General features: G+C 43.6%; 1 protein-coding gene across 4 annotated transcripts in view; it reads right to left on the bottom strand.

Moving 5' to 3' along the window:
* Nucleotides 1–18057, bottom strand: part of DLGAP4 (DLG associated protein 4) — a 104067-nt gene that overhangs the window by 13424 nt on the left and 72586 nt on the right. The window lies entirely within an intron of this gene.

The raw sequence follows: 18057 nt of genomic DNA, 5'->3' as shown, positions 1-18057 counted from the left end.
GGTATTGTATGTGCCAGTCAGGGTTTGGTATTTCCAAACAAAAGATGTAGGTGTACAACTACCACCTCTAGAAGAGAGCTGAAGTACAGTCCTTGCAGAACCTCACACAGTAGGCAAGACTACTTTGAGCTCTAACCATTTAGGAGTTTAGACTAGGATTCTGAAGGTATTAGTAGCTTAGTGTAGACATAACAGAGTGCCTTCAAGACTCCCTGAGCCTTTAACTTGACCATTTTAACATGTTAAAGGCACACAGTTATGTCCAAATTCAAATCAGGACAAGGCTTTCATGTTAACAATCTTCCTAATTGCATCTCTCTCGCGTGCTCACCATGGCTGTGACAGTGACAATCTACTACCGGTAGTATGTAAGGGAATTTAACAATCGCTAAGAAATATTTTCCCAAGATGGAGTACAAAAGGTCCAGCTTCCCACTTCTGCAAACCGAAAGTAACCCATGTGCCCATCCTTCAGCCAGTTAATTTATTCCATTAAGTCACCCAAACTAAGTGCTGAATGGCACTGAAAGATAGCCACAGGACAATATCAGAGAATTAACCAGTGGGACGGAAACAGCCTAAATCAGCACTCGCGTCTTTGCATGGTGGCGCCCTGTAAAGATGGGCCAGTGGGCACCCTTCATTGTGGAGACTGGAGCAGCATGCAGTCAGTATAGGAGAACCTGCATGTTTTGTTTTAGATACCGTGCTGGAAGATTTTATTCTCCAGTCACCTCTTTTAAATTCCTGGCAGTTTCTGTATATCAGGGGTTCTCAAACTTCATTGCACAGTGACCCTCTTGTGACAACAATTAATACACGACCCCGCCTGAGCTCTACCACCCCAGGTGGGGGGGCAAAACCAAAAGCCTGAGCCCCATCATCTAGGGCTGAAGCCCTTGGGCTTCAGCTCGAGGTGCTGGGGCTCCAGCTTCAGCTTCAGGTGGTGGGGTTCAGGCTTTGGCCAGTCCTGGAGAACCCATTACAATGGGGTCCCGACCCACAGTTTGAGAATCTTGCTGTAAATGATTATGTGACAAACCATTATTTTGCTGTGGCCAGGTCTACACTAGAAAAGTTTTGCCAACATTTCTATATGGCAGAAGTTCTTGCTTACGCTGGCAAAGAAGTGCTTTTGCCTCGATAGCTTACATCAGTTTCCCAGGTGAAATAAGCTATACCCACAGAAGTTCTTTTATGCCTCTATAAACCGTGCCTATGCTACGACATCTTCTGGTATAGAAATATTGCAAGAGAAGTTACACCCCTAACAAATACTGCTATACTGGCAAAAGTTTCTAATGTAGACTTGGCCTATGTCTGGGACAAGCAGAAGCCATCCTGCCCAGCTTTTCCCACCCAGCCTGACTCTAGTGCTACTATAACCCCTTTCCTAAATACCTGGGTCCCTTCCATGCAGACTCTTCATCCTTCTGCAGCTACATACAACACAACACTAGTAATGCTATTAAAAAAGTTGTTTAAGTTGAACCAGGTATTTTAACTTAGATGAGGTCATCTGCCATCATAACAATGAGGTCCTATGACATAGCCTAGATTACAGTAACAGTACAATGGGAAGTAACTCCTGATTTACTGCTGGGCTGTAAACGTATACAACACGTATACAGATAGTTTTCTGGCTGCTGTTTCAACCTACCATGCTGCAGTATGATTGAGACAGTAAATCAATTACTATCCTACTGATGTAAATCCTTACTTATAAGCAAAAACAAAAGAGGGTGCTGGACTTCTGTAAAAGAAGTCACTATTGATGTACAAAACAGGAACATGCAGGGGAGGAGGGGAACCCTCACTGGAAAAAACATTTTATTTGGGGTTATCGAGGTAGATAAACACCAGGCCCAGTAGTCCAGCTTCCACTGGCTGCAAGGACACTGTAGATTCATTTTGAAGGTTGGTATTTCCTCTCAATCTTGTTCCCAGTGATCACCAAAGGAACTGGTCTTGTGGGGCAGCGAATGCAAGACTTCACAGGGAAAGGAAATCTATAGAAAGTGAGTAAGACGATACTCAGAATGCGGACATCAATGGAGAATAAGTAATGCTATGAAGAGGTTGCGAATTGAACAGTAAAAGCAGAAGAAACAACTGGAAACGAATCAGGGAGTCAAGGGCAATGGAGAATATTCAGGAAAACAACACAATTAAAAATTAAACTTACTCAAGTACTTTGCAGAACCTTAAAACAAGCACATCCCACCCCTGCAGCAAAAGGAGCAACATCTATGTTGTCAAGCAGAGGCTAAAAGAAAGTAAGCTGCAAAGTAAACACAGCCAGATCTTGATCTCTAGGCCAGCATCTTTCCCTCCCTAAGCAGCGTTTCATGTCAACTGGTTAATGGGCCCATCCCAGAAAGGATGGCTCAACTTTGAACACGAGAATGCCAGTGGGATCCCCTCCCCACCACGGATAGTCCTCTCCTCCCTCCTCTCGCCCTCCCTGCATACCCTCATCCAACAAAGTTGTTTCAGCTGCTGCCAGCTCTCCACCCAAAAATGAGCTCACTGCTGTTATATCATCTCAATCTAGCTACAGTGGAGCATTTACAAAGGCAGAGGACTTTCCACCTTTTGGTTGCATGTGTACAGTGCCTAGCACAATTGCTCTCTGGTGGGAGTCTCTAGGCACTAGGGCAGCACAAATATGAAATAATTTTAAATTGCAGATTGTTTTGCAGTGATGAAACTTACAACATAACATTGCAGAACTGTTTACAGGCCATGTTAATTTCTGTCAGGGAGATGCTGGGTCTAGGGCAAACTGCAAGATAGGACAGTGTAACTAGAACTAGAAATCACGATGCTAAAAGGGTCCTCATCAGCTCTCTGAACTGCTGGCAGAATGTAATAGTTTAAAAAACTAAGAACAGTCCCAAGCACAGAGCAAGAATGGTGATGAAAATGTTTCTAAAGCAAGCTTTCTGGTTTGCAGCATTTGAATCTTCCCATTCAAAGGCATTTTTTGTTTTTGAGTCCTATCTAAACAAGTTCCTAAAATTCATAGGCTATGTCTACACTACAGCCTATGCCGGCATAAATTATGTTGCTAAGGGGTGTGAATTAACCGTCCCCAAGCGACATAAGTTACACCGATATAAGCGCTCGTGTGCACAGCGCTGTGTTGGCAGGAGAGCTTCTCTTGCTGACACAGCTTCTGCGACTCGTGGAAGTGGCTTTTTTATGCTGATGGGTACTGGTTTCTGATTGGGGGGAGGGGGCATTTGGGCTTTTATAGCCTTCCTGGCAGAGCTATTTTTAGTATGAAAAACACTCAGAAGTTGGCATCTTTCTATTTGACTTTATCTGCTGCTTCCAGCCAGTCTTGGCCAATATCTACTGGCTCACTCTTAGCCAATTTTAGTTTTTGCCTTTAAGATTCAGAACACAGCCTATGCTTAACCTTTATAATTTTCTCACTTCCTAGACAGCATGCTGATTGCTTGTTAAAGGCTAAAGTGCATGAGCTTTTTTAAAATTAAAAAAATCCAACCATCACCTAACCAATACTTTCAGAGGTCCTTATTCTTCACAGCACCATTCCACGGCTTGCCTGCAACATGCCTTTGTTCAAGGTTAAGCTGCCAGGATCACAACCAGTGTTTTATCTTCTATTTAAATATATCTAAAGTGCTGCTGCTGTAAAGAATGCAATAGGCACCGCAGGATATTAACTTTGTTGTTGCTGTTGACAGACCCAGCACAGTCTCGATGGATCACCTGCCCATTTCTCAGTGACCTCAAGGGACAACGGCCATTACTCTGAGTTTTAATTTTTTATTATTTGATTCTTCTAAGAGCACCAAACCTATAATTTGGGAGGTAATACAGAGACTTTCCATGAGTGATTTCTCACTTGGTTTCTTTCCTGCTGTATGCATCCCATTCACCTCACAAACATCTGAAGGAACCAACAAAAAAACCATCTAATTTCCTGGTGCACAGAGGCCCATCCACTTCCCCTGCCACACAGAACCTGCATGGGGGAAGTGGGTGGGGCTGCGCAGAAGGGCCAAGGTCAGGAGCGGGGCCAGTGCTCATAGGGTGCAGCATGGTTCACTTCTGCTGCATGGAGGGGGGGGGGGGGGGAGAGGCGCGTGAGGAGTGAGACAGGCAGGGAGTTGGGTCTTAGCAGTGGAGACAACCCAACCATGGGAGGGAGTGGAAGACTTCCTCATCTCCTACATGGTGACTACCCAGTCCCCCGTGGGTACTGGGCACCCCTCCCCACCATGGTCCCCAAGGGACAACAGGAGGGGCCCGTGCATGGGACATGAATCTCCAAAGGGGGTCCAGCAAAAGATAAAAAAAGTTTGGGAACCTCTGTACTAGCACAATGCTCCAAGGTCTAAGTTGCAATAAACCAGAGGTAAATTTAAAACGGGCTGCGCCCCACCTGCCTCTCCCCCTCCGAAAAAGCTACAGCAAAAAGACAAAATATTTCCAATGAACATTTTGAACATTCCATGGTTAGGGTTTACAGCACCAACATCCCCCCCCCCCGCCGATCAGCGGTACTAGGTTTGACTCCCCTGCCCCTCATGGTTGTAGAGACTAATTTGAATACGTGAACCATAGCACCTGCCTGAATCTACATACAGCCTTGAAACAACTGCTTTCATACATGGCTTCTCAGCTTAGGGGGTCAAAGTCTCTAGGGCTCCTGATACCTACCTACAGGTAATGGGGGGGAAGGGTATAACCACTCTATCCTTTGTGTCTTGCTTAAATGAGAGAGGGGTCACTGTGCCCATTCACCTGCAGAAGTGTGAAATGTCATGCTATATTGTATTTTATAAGCACTTTGCATCCTGAAGGATTGAAGAAGATACATTCATAGTGCATCCCTGACAGGAAGCCAGCACTGTTGGTGGAGATTGGCAACGAACTGGCACAGATCAAGGCACAACAGTGTGCGTGAGGGAATTTGTAAAATAGTTGAATGCACCGTTTTGTTACATGAAAATATAAAAGTCTATTCACTGAAGCATATTTATATAAACAGTTACACATAGTTTGTCTAGCTTTCATATAGTGGTTTTCATCTCTAGCTCTCAACGTACTTGTCTATTTTGTTAAGCATCATTCTCCCCATTTTACAGAGAAAGAAATTCAGGCAGATTAAGTGATTTGTCCAAGGTTACCCAGTAAGCCAGTGGCAAAGCGAACAACAGATCTAGATTTATTGGTCCTGGTCCAGTGCCAGCCACTGTACCATATATGTTCTCAGCGGGTATGAAGAGACATTAGCAGATTTTGGTGGGTTTTTTTTTTTTTTAAAATAAAAACTCTCTGGGAGCAAGTTTAGTGTATCTGTATTTGTGTGTAGAATGTGTGATGTGCTAAACTTCCTTAGAAATATAACAGAAGTCTGCCACCAAGTCTGCATTGCAAAGATTTTCTACAGTATACGCAGTCAGCCACTCACAGTAGCTTCATCATGCATGTAACCTGCCTCCCTGCAGCTGTCTCAGCCTTTACTTGCTATATCTGCTTGTTTCCTGTTAATTACATGCAGATGATTCACAGATCTGGCCTTGCTTGCAAGTCAAATTACAGAGTGCGCTCTGGGTACTGCTGATTAACAATCTACCTCACAGGGAGCTCAAAGAAGGGAGAAATATATACACAGCTGAAGCCTGCGAGAGCAAGTCTAGCACTCCTGCTAGTGTGAACACACTGGGACTAGAGGCACCCTTAATCTTCTGGCTTCCGCCATAAACTTTTCAGTACACCAGTGGCACTTGCTAAGTGGTTGTGCAGAATGAGTTTTAAATTCTGTATCTCTTCCCACTTATGTCTGTTCTAACCATTTATTGATCTTCAACACAGTGACTCGGACATTAAATGGGGGGAGTGAAAGGAACCAGTGACTGAACAATTTTGAAATTCACAGACCTTTCAATTGTGAGATATGATTTATTTATTTATTACCCAAGACCCCACCTATCACTTTATTCTTGTGACATATGGATGTCAACAGGGTACCTGGGATTCCCCTGCCGTACTACACTCTGGGCTTAACTTACTCTTATATACAAGTGATCAATGGCCAAGAGATGGCCCTACCAATTCTCTATGACAGACACTGTACAATTGTTTCCTCCCCTCTCACTCGTACAGCCTCTACTGAGGAAGATGATACACTCTTGCTACTAAAACAGATGCAAATGAGATGCGGAGCTGGTGTGATTTGTGTCTTTATATGGGCAAAACTGAGACTGTTTGTATATGCTCTTACAAGCCTAGCTAACATCAGAGATGAAATATTAATCAGCATGTCACTCTAGGCACAGCGACTCCTAATTAGAGGTGACAGCAACTCCAGAGAGCAGCATGATAACAGTAAAAGAAAGTGCAGCTAAAGAATCAACAAGGGGGGCAGGGGGTGGACACAAAAAACAAGTCCATACATTGGACCAAAGAGAGATTATTAGAGAAGCAGTCTTCCTCTTCCTCCCATCCCTATCTTCATATATATAAATTGAAGGTCAGGCTCAAAACAATTGCTTTTAGTAACATCTGCTGCTTGCAACTATGCAAGACACCCAAAGTCCATTTCTTCAAATCCCATTTATTCATTTCCTTGAATTAAATAACTATGGATAGTGGCTATTTCCACCTTAATAAGATCAGCAACATTATCCCACCTCCTAACAGGAGTGCATTAAAAAGGGAGGGGCCCAGCTGTCATTTACTTGTAATCTCTCCTCTCACAGACACAGAGCACAGTAGGTTTAATTTCCTCCGGGTACACCCACAATAATTACATCAGCCTACAATGTCTTGACCTACATTCTCTGTTGCTTGGGCCTGTATTAGGTTTCTTCTCTGTTACCAACCACCTTGCTTTTCTTTGTAAAGAAGGATGTCACTTTCCTCAGCCTTCAATGGAAGAAAAAGAGAAGAGTGGTTGTCATATATAGGGCCCCATAAACTGCACCATGAAGGGACTGTCAGGGAGGACAGGCCAAGAAGGTGGCCTAACCTGAATATTACAGAGCTCGGTCATTCCCTCTCCAATATTTTAAGTGGTTAGCACTTTTCCTATATGAATATAACAAACCTTTCTAAGACAAGGACTGCAATACACAAGATGTCACAAGTACTCCTCGTTCTTTCTGCTGACACAGACTAACATGGCTACCACTCTGAAATAAAAATCTCAGCTTCCCAGCTGGGTAACTGCTCACCAGTGCATGGTGTTAAGCTTATGACACAATAGGTGTGTGTCATATATTGGTCTTCCACTCTGCCTGCACCAGTTTTGTAAGTGTCAGTACCCTGTCCTGGGTCAAACAGGAAAGCAGATCAGAGGGATAGTGTTAAGGGATCCACCAGCCTGTGACCAATCTGAGTGACCTTAGGCAAACACAGCTGTCTCTACCCTTATCACTTATACCACTGTGTCATATTGTGTAAACCCTAGAATGTGCCTTCTCTGGAGGGGCACTGGCCCTGTATTATTTGTTTGTACAGCACCTAATACAATGGGCCTAATCCCCCATCTGGGATCCTTGGGCACTATTGCAATAGAAACAAGAGTGCATATACATATGTAAAATAACCAAAGCTACTCCAAGTTTACATTTGCCAACCCCGATAGTGTCCTTTTCAAAGGAGAGGACATAGCCCCAGTAAGAGGTTTTCAACAAAAAGTGAAATGTTTTCTTAGAAGTCCAGGAATAAACACAAGCCTCCTTTACAGGTTAAACACTCCTCTATTTTCATACTACACCATACAGCAGGGGACAGCAGCCTTTCACAAGTGGTGTGCCGAGTCTTCATTTATTCACTCTAATTTAAGGTTTTGCGTGCCAATAATACATTTTAATGTTTTTAGAAGATCTCTTTCTATAAGTCTATAATATAGAACTAAACTATTGTTGTATGTAAAGTAAATAAGGTTTTTAAAATGTTTAAGAAGCTTCATTTAAAATTAAATTAAAATGCAGAGCCCCCCGGACTGGTGGCCAGGACCCGGGCAGTGTGAGTGCCACTGAAAATCAGCTTGCGTGCCGCATGCCATACGTTGCCTACCCCTGCCATACAGCTTTCATCCAGGAGGACCCCAATGTAGTTCACAAAAAACCAGAAGTCATTTCATCTATGACTGAATGCAGCAGTAGCACATAGCAACTATATAACAGGAGATGTTAAAAAAATTACATTGTATATAAGCAAAACTAAAGGTGTGAGGATGGAGATGGAGCAAAGTCTCTCCCTCCTCCTCCCAAAGAGTGCCAGGGGACCCTCTTGTAAGGGCTTAACAGAAGAAACACTCAACCCTTCCTGTACTACAGCAAAGCATATACAATTCTCTGACCAAGAGCACCTTAAAGATTCATCAACACATTTTGCAAATGCCCTAGCTTCTCAAGGATGTTCCCAATTTGGTATCATGGTTTAAGGTTATTTGATGTGGAATATCTTGTAATGGAACAAGCATTTATGTTACTTTCTCTGCAAGAGAGTTATGTTGGGTTTCTGGCATTCACTGATGTCCCCCTAGCTGAGAAGTCTTCCTATCCCAAAAGGGCCCGAGTGCTACAAGAACACATTTCCCACCCTGGTTAAAAAAAGAAGGGTTTTATTTAAAAAAAAAAAAAATAAATAAATAAAATCAAAACAACATTTCTAAGAAGACCCAGTATTCAGACATATGCTTTATCTGTTAGACGCCCACAAACGTCAAGGATTTAAAGGAGTTAAGTGTCAGATCATATCACCCATGCGAGCTTCAATTTAAAATAAGCTATCCCACACTGCAGGGATTCACACCCATGTGTTCATCTCTTTTCAGATGGAATCACAATTTTCTTTGGCAGGGTTGACAGAGTGCCCAAATCTTAGGAGAAACATTGAGAAAAGAGATACATACTTAAGTGATAAGTTAGCTAGCCACAGCCACTGCCAGGCCTGTCTGCAGTAACTATTACTGGAACTTCTAGTGGCACTTTAAGTCTGAAATTTTCATTTCCTAACCAATCTTCCAAAAGTAGTTTTCAGTGCAGACTTTAAAGCAAGCTGAGGCAGGGGGAATGTAACTCAACTCTCTACCCTAAAGGTAGGCTTAGCAGAATTTGATCTATCTATCGCTATATATCATACTGGCACCTCTCAAGCTGCTATCTTATTCTTCAGAATCTCAGCTTTCATTAAAAAAAAATTATGTCTCTAGAAGTTACAGTTGAAGAAAATCTCAACTGTGAACCAAACAACTGATTCAGAGATGCCTACACACAGAGGTCTGCAGAAAGCCTGGAATGATATAGTAGAGATGAGATTTAATGTATTAAAGCAGGGGTCCCCAACGCGTTGTCCGCAGGCGCCATGGTGCTCGCCGGGGCATCTAAGTGTGCCCGCGTACTGGTGGGTGGATGAGCATCCGCCGAAAGGCTGCTGACAAGCAGCGTCATCCAGAGGCGTCGCCGCTGAAATGCCGCCGATTTTTCGGTGGATGCTCGTCCGCTGCCACGGTCCTCCATGGCAAAGGTTGGGGACCACTGTATTAAAGACTGTGAAGTGCTCAGATGATGTGGTAATGGAACCATGTAGGTACCTGAAACTGATAGTACTGCCCCTTTCATCTCAATGAGCTGTTACATTTTTATTACTTGGTATCTGAATCAAGTGTCAACATGGTTAATTTCATTCCTCAAGCAGAAAGTGGGGTGGGTCACAGACCTGCGCATTTTACTGTGGCAAATGACCTCATTTTGGTACCATGGCATTTAGGAGCTACACCACTAGCATCCCCACAGTAAAAAACGAAAGACCCTGGGCTCAACTAGCCTCGCAGCGCCTAAAAGCACACTGAAGCTCTACTGGAGGGTAAGTTAGAGCTGCATGATCATATTTTAAACACTTGCACTATTTGAGAACTCACATGGGTGGAATTTGAAAGAGTACCATACTGCCGTCCCCAATGTGACCCCTGTATGCCTGATAAAAAATGCTTCATAGACCAGAATCCCCTGGAGCTATGGTCAATAAGTGTACCAAACACACAGTAACCACTGCCAGAAAAATGCTAGCACAGTCCTCTGCCCACAGCAGGTTTTCCAAATTGTAAAAGGTTTGCAGTGTCAAAAGTTCAGCTTGCCCCTAAAGCTAAGCTGAAGTGTGCCAACAACTCGATAGTTTGCTTCTGTTTGCAGAGGAGGATGGGGAGAGAGGAGAAAAGCAAGAAAGTGAGAGACTTGAGGGAGCCAATTAAAAAAGAATGACAGCCGCCCTTTAAAACAGCGCCCTTGAAGTGACAGAATTAATTCCCTCATTCTAAGGTTTATTTACTACAGTTTCTGCTCTACAGACACAACACGAGAGTTTATGCTAATATCTAACTCCCCCCACCCCTTACGCACACACCAAAGTGATGCTTTCATTCAGAGCAGTGATGAGCTGGCTCTGTCCCAGCCATGAGTCACCCGTCACAGAAGGAGGAAGTGACTCATTTGGCTGCCTTGACAGAGAAAGGATGCTGACAAAAGTGTGGACCACTTAGCTAGAGGCCATGAGCACTCATGGGGGAACTATACATTGCACCTTGAGTGTTACCCAGATAGACATTTTACTGTAGTTTGTTTCACTCTTCAATGTTGGTAATGGTTCACTTGTCTACACTTTTGGGGAAATCGCTTGCTGATGCAGCCTCAGTGACCCCCTCACAAATCATCAGCCAGGAATGAACCTGGGGACTTTTAGCACTAAAGTCACAGACCACTACAACCAGAACTAAAGCCATGGTTACACTTGGAGTGTTTTGTCTGGTCAGGTACACCATGTGCTATACCAGCAAAGAACTCCTAGTATGGACAACTTATATCAGCAAAACTGTTCTTTCCTGCAAGCAAAATAAGGTACACCGGAAAAAGTGCTGTTTGATCAGTAGAGCTAGATCTACACTAAGGGCTTTTGCCAGTACAGTTCTGTTGGTTAGGGAATCACACGCACCTCTTCATACCCAGCACAGACATAGCTATGCTAGCAGATGTTTGTACTGTAGACAGGACCTAAAGGAGTAACTATTGGCTGGCATCAGTAGACAACTTATCTGGGGACTAGCTAGGGCTGGATTAACCTTTTTTGCCCCCCCCACCCCACCCCGAGGTACCACCCCTGCATGGCCTCTCCCGCCCCGCCCACTCCTCTCCCCCGTGCGAGTGGTGGGCGGGGCCTTGAGAGGAAGAGGAGCAAGCGACAGGTGCGGCCTTGGAGTGGGGCTCAGGTGGAGCAGGGCCACCGTCTGGGTGCTGGAGCCCCCTCTAAGTGTGGGCTCAGCACCACTGTAAACCCAGAATTGGAACTAGCCACTAGATTGGAGTGTGGGAGACACACGTGGAGCATGGCCAGTTTTACATTTATAAATTAGATCAACTAAACTACATCACTCAGGGCTGTGAAAAAGTCTTTGCCCTGAGCACCATACTCAAGCTGACCTAACCCCTTCTGTAGGCACGGCTAGGTCGACAGAAGCTACCGCCTCTTGGAGATTTGGATTAACTACATTGAATGGAAACCCCGCCTTGGCTGACGTAGAAAGCATCTACATTACGGCACTACATCGGTACAGCTATAGTGTAGTGTAGACATATCCCATGAGAGTAGCCAACATGGAAGTATATAGGCTCAAGGAGTTTCCAGCACGGACATTGCTGTGCTACACAAACATTCTCTTAAGAGAGACCAGTGACGGGTTGACATTAGTGTTCCTATCATTGTACCACAGGTGGGAGCAACAGTGGGAATGTTGTAAGCGTTATATCATGTTGACAAAGCCACAGATATTATAGAACAACTCCACTTTGCAGCCCACTAGTCTAAAGGAAACTATGCAAATTCCAGTCCCTATTCGTACCACTACTTTCCCCTCTCACTTTCAAATATACTTCACAGCAATTTAAAAATACCTCTTCCCGAAAAATATAGGGGCTCTGCAACAAAAAAAATCCTCCCCAAAGCATTCCACCCGAGCTGCTCTTTTGTCCACTGACATATACCAAGAGTCTTTCACCACCACAAAGGCCTTGTACACACTGAGGATTTTAAGACTTCTTAGCATTGCAACACTACTGATGCTCACATCAATGAGAGCACTAGTTTTAAAGTGTTTGACAGCATTTTTACTGCCATGTCATCAGATGTGTTCTGAGCAGTGTTAAATGATGGAGGCAAAACTGCTGGAGGCCAGTCTATGTGAGCATTCAACTTCTGTGGAACTGAAGCTTTTAAAGAAATGTGGAAGGTTACTTTATAATCCAAGTATAAACTGATGCACTGTCATTTTAAGCTTGCAGATAGTTTTCCCCAAGGAGCAGCAGGACTTGTCCGGTTCCCTGCTGCTGTCGAGAATTGGTCTTTTGCTTTATCTCTAGCTATTAGGCAAATGTTTTCTTCTCATGATCTTGCTTTGGTCAGTGAAAGTTAAGTACAATCCCCCCATTACTCCATTTCCCCTCAAAAAAATCCCAAACCAACTCTTCCCCCCGCCCCCACAGAGGGATTAGCGGAGCAGAATTATGTCACAAGATAAATTTCTTCCTTACCCATGCCAGTGCTTTAAGTCAGTGGTTCTCAACCAGGGGTACGTGTACCTAGGGGGGTACACAGAGGTCTTCCGGGGGTAGTTTTACAACAGTCTACATAAAAAGCTCTAGCGAAGTCAGTACAAACTAAAATTTCATACAATGACTTGTTTATACTATTCAGCGGTTCTCAAACTGATTGTTTTAATGGGGTCTCCAGAACTTGCTGGTGACCAGGGGCAGAAAGCAAAGCCTGAGCCTTGCTGTATGGGAGCTGAAGCCAAAGTCAGAATTTTTAAGTGAGGTGAAACTTGGGATACGCAAGGCAAATCACACTCCTGAAAGGAGTACAGTACTCTGGAAAGGTTCAGAGCCACTGCTCTAAATAAGGAATGAAAGACCTCGCAATTTTATATCCTGTAACATAATCGAAGACAAACACTTGACAGTCTTTATGCATTTAATTTTCAAAACACTTAATAAAACTAGTCAATTAATTGTGTTTACTCCATGCTAATTGTTTCAGTAATATCTTGCAGCACCAGTTAGTTATGTGTTGCATAAAAATGTATTACCTTTTGCTGTTTTAAATTTGCTGCCATTTAGTTTCATGTAATGCCCTCTTATTCTTATATTATGGGATGGGATGAGGAGCACTCAACAGACCTTTGCTTTACTGCTTATTATTTTAACACTAAAAGGAGACTAAAAGGATAGAAGATCCACACAAAGTAAGTAATCCCCATTCAAGAAATGCAAGGAGGCTGAAGACCATTGGTAAGTTCCAATATAGAGGAGGTCAGGCTTAGGTTAAACTAGTGGTGCCAAAACTTTTCTTGTCTCTCCCACCACGCCCCCGCTGCCCCTTCACTAGTGATGGAATCTGTCTGCGCCTCCCCTCCACTACTGCACAGCCAGGGGTTCCTCAGCAGTGAAGCTTGGCCTGGGGCCGGAGTTGGGGACAAGGCTGGGGCTGGAGCTAGTCTGGGGGCAGAGTGGGCTGGGTGGAGCTCCCTCTTCGCCCCCTGTAGGGGCTGGCCTGGGCCCCACTGCACCGAACATTCCTGTGTGCACCCCACAGTTTGGGGACCACTAGGTTAAACAAAGTGACAGAGAATTGATTTAGTTAGAATTGTATTAATTCTGTGTAAACTACTAAAGACAGGCAGACAGCACTCACTGTTTTAATTTGCTGGTCTCTTGAGGAGGGAAAGAAAGTCATCCCCCATAAAACTTTTTCACATGCAGGTTGATGAGTTTTTTATTTAGAGGTTCAATTATACAAAGATGACTGGGAACAGGATTGCTAGACACCACAGCATAGATGTAACACAATGAAAACTTAGGTCTGGTCTACACTGGGGGGAGGGGGAGGGAGAAATCGATCTAAGATACGCAACTTCAGCTACATAAATAGCGTAGCTGAAGTCGAGGCATCTTAGATTGACTTAACTCCCATCCTCATGGCGCGGGATCGATGGCTGCAGCTCTCCCGTCAACTCCGCTTCCACCTCTCGCTCTAGTGGAGTTCCGGAGTCAACAGGGAGCGAGTTCGGGGATCGATTTATCGCATCTAGACGATACGCGATAGATCGATCCCCGATAGATCGATCACTACCCGCTGGATTGGCGGGTAGCAAAGACGTACCCATAGGCTCTGACATTTAAGGAGAGAGCACTTCTCTTGCAAAGGTCCCTCTTCCCTAGGTCAGTGGTTGTACTTCAGTCCACCACTCGCCCAAGACCTTCTGTTCTGTAGCCTTCTTCCCAGGGCCCCAGGAGCATAAAGAAGAGTCCCAAGAGGGCAGGATCACACCTATTGTTCTTGCACAATAAAACATGTTTACACTAGCTCAGTCAGTCAGTCAAGCCTTTGCAACTGCGGGAAGTTATTAAAAAACTGCAAAGTTGCAAAGACAACACTGGTTCAGTTCCACCAATATTTTGAATCTTTGGGACCTCTAGTGTAGATAGGTTACCATTACTTTAAGCCTAAAATTTAACACTGCTTGGAGCAGATCTACCTGACACGGTGCTAAAAAGGCTGACAGCAACCAGCGGCTTGTCAACACAAGGATCTCAGTGTTATCAGCAGTGGAGCTGAACCAGTGTTAGCAATGGTAGGAAATTTTGTGCACTGTTTCCCTAGAGTATGCAAGGCTTTGTGGAATTGTCTCCATTTGCCGAGAGAACAGAAAATAATTTGGGAAAGCCTATAATTCTCCAAGCCACTTTAACAGAAACTTAGATGGATCACTTATTAAAACTTGCTGGAAAGAGGCATATACAGAAAAAAGATGAAAAAATTTCTTCTCTTTGCTTATTCAGCACAGAGGTTCCCTACACACTGTTCCACAAATATATCCCAGCTCTACCCTTATGGATAACCCTCCTCTGGGCTCTGCCATTTGCTCACAGGTTGCAATTGCAGCTGCTGCATCTATAGATGGGACCATTCAATAATGTCAATGTGACACATCAGCTACCAAAAGATATTGCAGAACTATTGCCAGAAAACTATGCAAATAGTTCTCCACACCCATATGACTTTAAATTCTTCATAAGCTAAAAAACCAAACCACACCCAGTAACAGAGAGAACATGTGTGTGTCAGCAAACAATATGAAGGAAAACAATGCAACAGAACCTCTCCACAAGCAAAAAAGGGAAATTCAGCATGTGGAGAGCCTGTTCTCCTCCCCGCTCTCACCCACCCAATTAACCCCCCACCCCCCAAACATTAGTCAAGCCAGTCTGCCTAACAGCAAATGTCCAACTGAACAACCAATGCCCAAAATTTAGGGTTTGCAAGGTTTCTACCATTCATAAGGATTTTACTTTTTTTTTTTATATTTAAGCAATTTCCCCCATTAAGTGTTTGTAACCCAAGACATGGCAGCATTATGCTAGTGCAGAAGAAGTAGAAGCTGACTAGGAGATCTTCCTTGCCCAAAGGTGAGTAGAAAAGCAATTAAAATTAGTAGAAAAGAAAAACTGATCATTAAAAAAAATCCATTTTAACAAGCTAGCATGTTAGTTACAAAGGATTTATATCCTAGGGGACAATTGCTCACTAGACTGTAGAAACCGACGTGGTAACCAAAACGCACAACAGATTTCCCAACTTGCCTGACACACTAGTTCTGACAGTTTTTAAGCCTGGAGACTCACCACACTATAGAAAAGGACAAGCAACACATTTTCAAATGATATGGAAGGTTTTTAGCAATGCAACTCCTTACTGTAACAGGAATCTGACCAAATACCTTGGCCTCCCAACACCTTGGCAAAGGCTTTGAAAGCTGAGGAAAATGTAGCTACCTCCAACACACACAGTAGAGCACAGCTGTCTTAATCTGGAATATCCTTTCTTTCTTAGGCCTTGGCTACACTCGGGAGTTCACAGCAAGCGCGAGTGTAGTTGCACCGCCAGCGCTGAAAGAGAGCTCTCGCGGTGCTGTATGTACTCCACCTCTCCGAGGGGAGAGTACCTCTCTGAGCGCAGCAAGTTGCAGCGCTGTACAGCACCAGTGTAGCCAAGGCCTGAGTAGCATGGTACATAGTGGTGCAGAGAAAGCTATAGTCTGATAAGTCTGCTGAGGTTTTCTTGGTGTCCCCCAACTTAGATTTTCTAAGAATTTTAACCATCACAAACATTTTTAAAAACAATGGTTCCTTGTTATTTAGAGTGGGGTAGCACCTAAAGCTTATGAGGTGCTTTCTGGAAGTGAGGGGGCAATTTCATTTTACAAAGGAGCCACTGTGCATACTGCAGCTTACAAATGGAGTTTAGAGAACAAACTCCCAAGCATTAATTGGAATTCTCCTAACACATTAGCAGCATAGTTATCTATGACCCAAATGGCCCTGAGCAAGAGACAAGTTTTTCATCTTTACAGCCTGATTCTTCTCTTGTACTAAAGTCTTCACAAATGCCAAATTACTTGCTCACAATTTACAGCCTCCCTATAACCTTTTAGCTAAGGACCCAGATCACCACATTTCACAGCAAGTGGAAGCAGCCCAAGAATGTTTGGCATCACATATGCACGCAGTAGTACATTTCCATCCACACCCATATCAAACTGAACCTGCAGCTTACATGAGGCTGGGTGCAGCTGTTTTAGTGCAAACCTTTCTAACAGGGGGAAGGTAGTGTTAGAAGGCTAACATATTTTCATCCCCATATTTGATTGAGTAGATTTAATAGGGAACAAGACTGAAGAATGAGCTCCCTGCCTCACGGCAGTGCTATTTTATATCTACTGTTATTCCGAGTTCTTTCTAGGACCGCCCCCATTTTCTTTCTGCAATTATGAATTCAGTGTCTTCTGCCTGACTTGCTGACCATTTGGCCTCCAAGGAGGATTAACAATAAACCACAGAGAGGGGCCATTCCAGAAATATTAAAGCATCGGCAGCACTGTGCACATGTAGGGTTGGTAGAATTCAATTTTATTATTTATAATTTTGACAGATAATATAAATGTTTGTTTTTAAGCATTTTATTTTTACCAATTAATTTTTACAAATTGCACAATTACAGGGTTCAAGAATTTTTTTAATTTATATCTATTTTTACAGTTTTGGAAACTTACGGAGGTCAGGTAACTATTTAACAGTAGATGCTGAGATTCAAAAAGTTAAAGCTTCAAAACCATTAGAACACAAAGTGTCACATTCACATGTCAAAATATACAAAGTAAATATCCTTAAATCAAGGTCTAGTACGTTCTCAGGCAGCATTTTTCTTACTCTACCTAGCTGTAAATTTTGACTATTATCGGTGGAAAGATTTTTTCATCGTTTGGCATGGTGAAATAGAGGTTTACTGACATTTAGCAACAAAAATCTAAATCCCCCTAACCTGTGCATACACTGCTTTTGGCGATTTGCATATTCCCACAGAGCAGTCTGTCCTTTTTTCCTGACTTCAAAGAAATGCAACAAAGGACTTCCAGCCTTCCCCATATTCTTATTCCAACTGCTGAGTTGCTCCCCCACCCCCAAACCTTTTAGCTCCAACAGAAAACAGCTGTCTCCAAAACAAAGCCAATAGAATTCCACAGTTATTCTGCAGGGGATTGTGGAAGCTTTTTGCCCAAGACTGTAAAGTGCTGGGGAACAAGAGCAGAGCCTACCAGTAAGTACAGATCTATCCTAATATTATCCAGCAATGTTGCTGACTTCATTTTTCTTGATCTGATCCACAACATTAAAGTGTAATAGGTTAGTAGGACTGGAAATGGGGTGATGGGAAGGAAAAGTACCAGGACTCATTTACTTTGGGGTGAGGGGAAAGGTGTTGGAGAGCTCTGGAGGTGGAGAATATTATGAAGTGACTCCAGAAGGAAGAACGTTCACTGTACAGGTTTTGAGAACTGAGCCACTCCCTGCTCCAGAACAACTATGAAGCATCTCTGAAGAAAGCTGCTCTCTGGTTGTCCCAGAGAGGGACAAACCCAGGGGAAATAAGACTGAAGCAAAATAGCCCTTTGGGGGCTATGAA

This window comes from Malaclemys terrapin, chromosome 12 (assembly GCF_027887155.1).
Source record: "Malaclemys terrapin pileata isolate rMalTer1 chromosome 12, rMalTer1.hap1, whole genome shotgun sequence".
Taxonomy (NCBI): Eukaryota; Metazoa; Chordata; order Testudines; family Emydidae; genus Malaclemys; species Malaclemys terrapin.
Note: the sequence above shows the minus strand (reverse complement) of the source record. Positions and strands in the feature narration are given on the sequence as shown.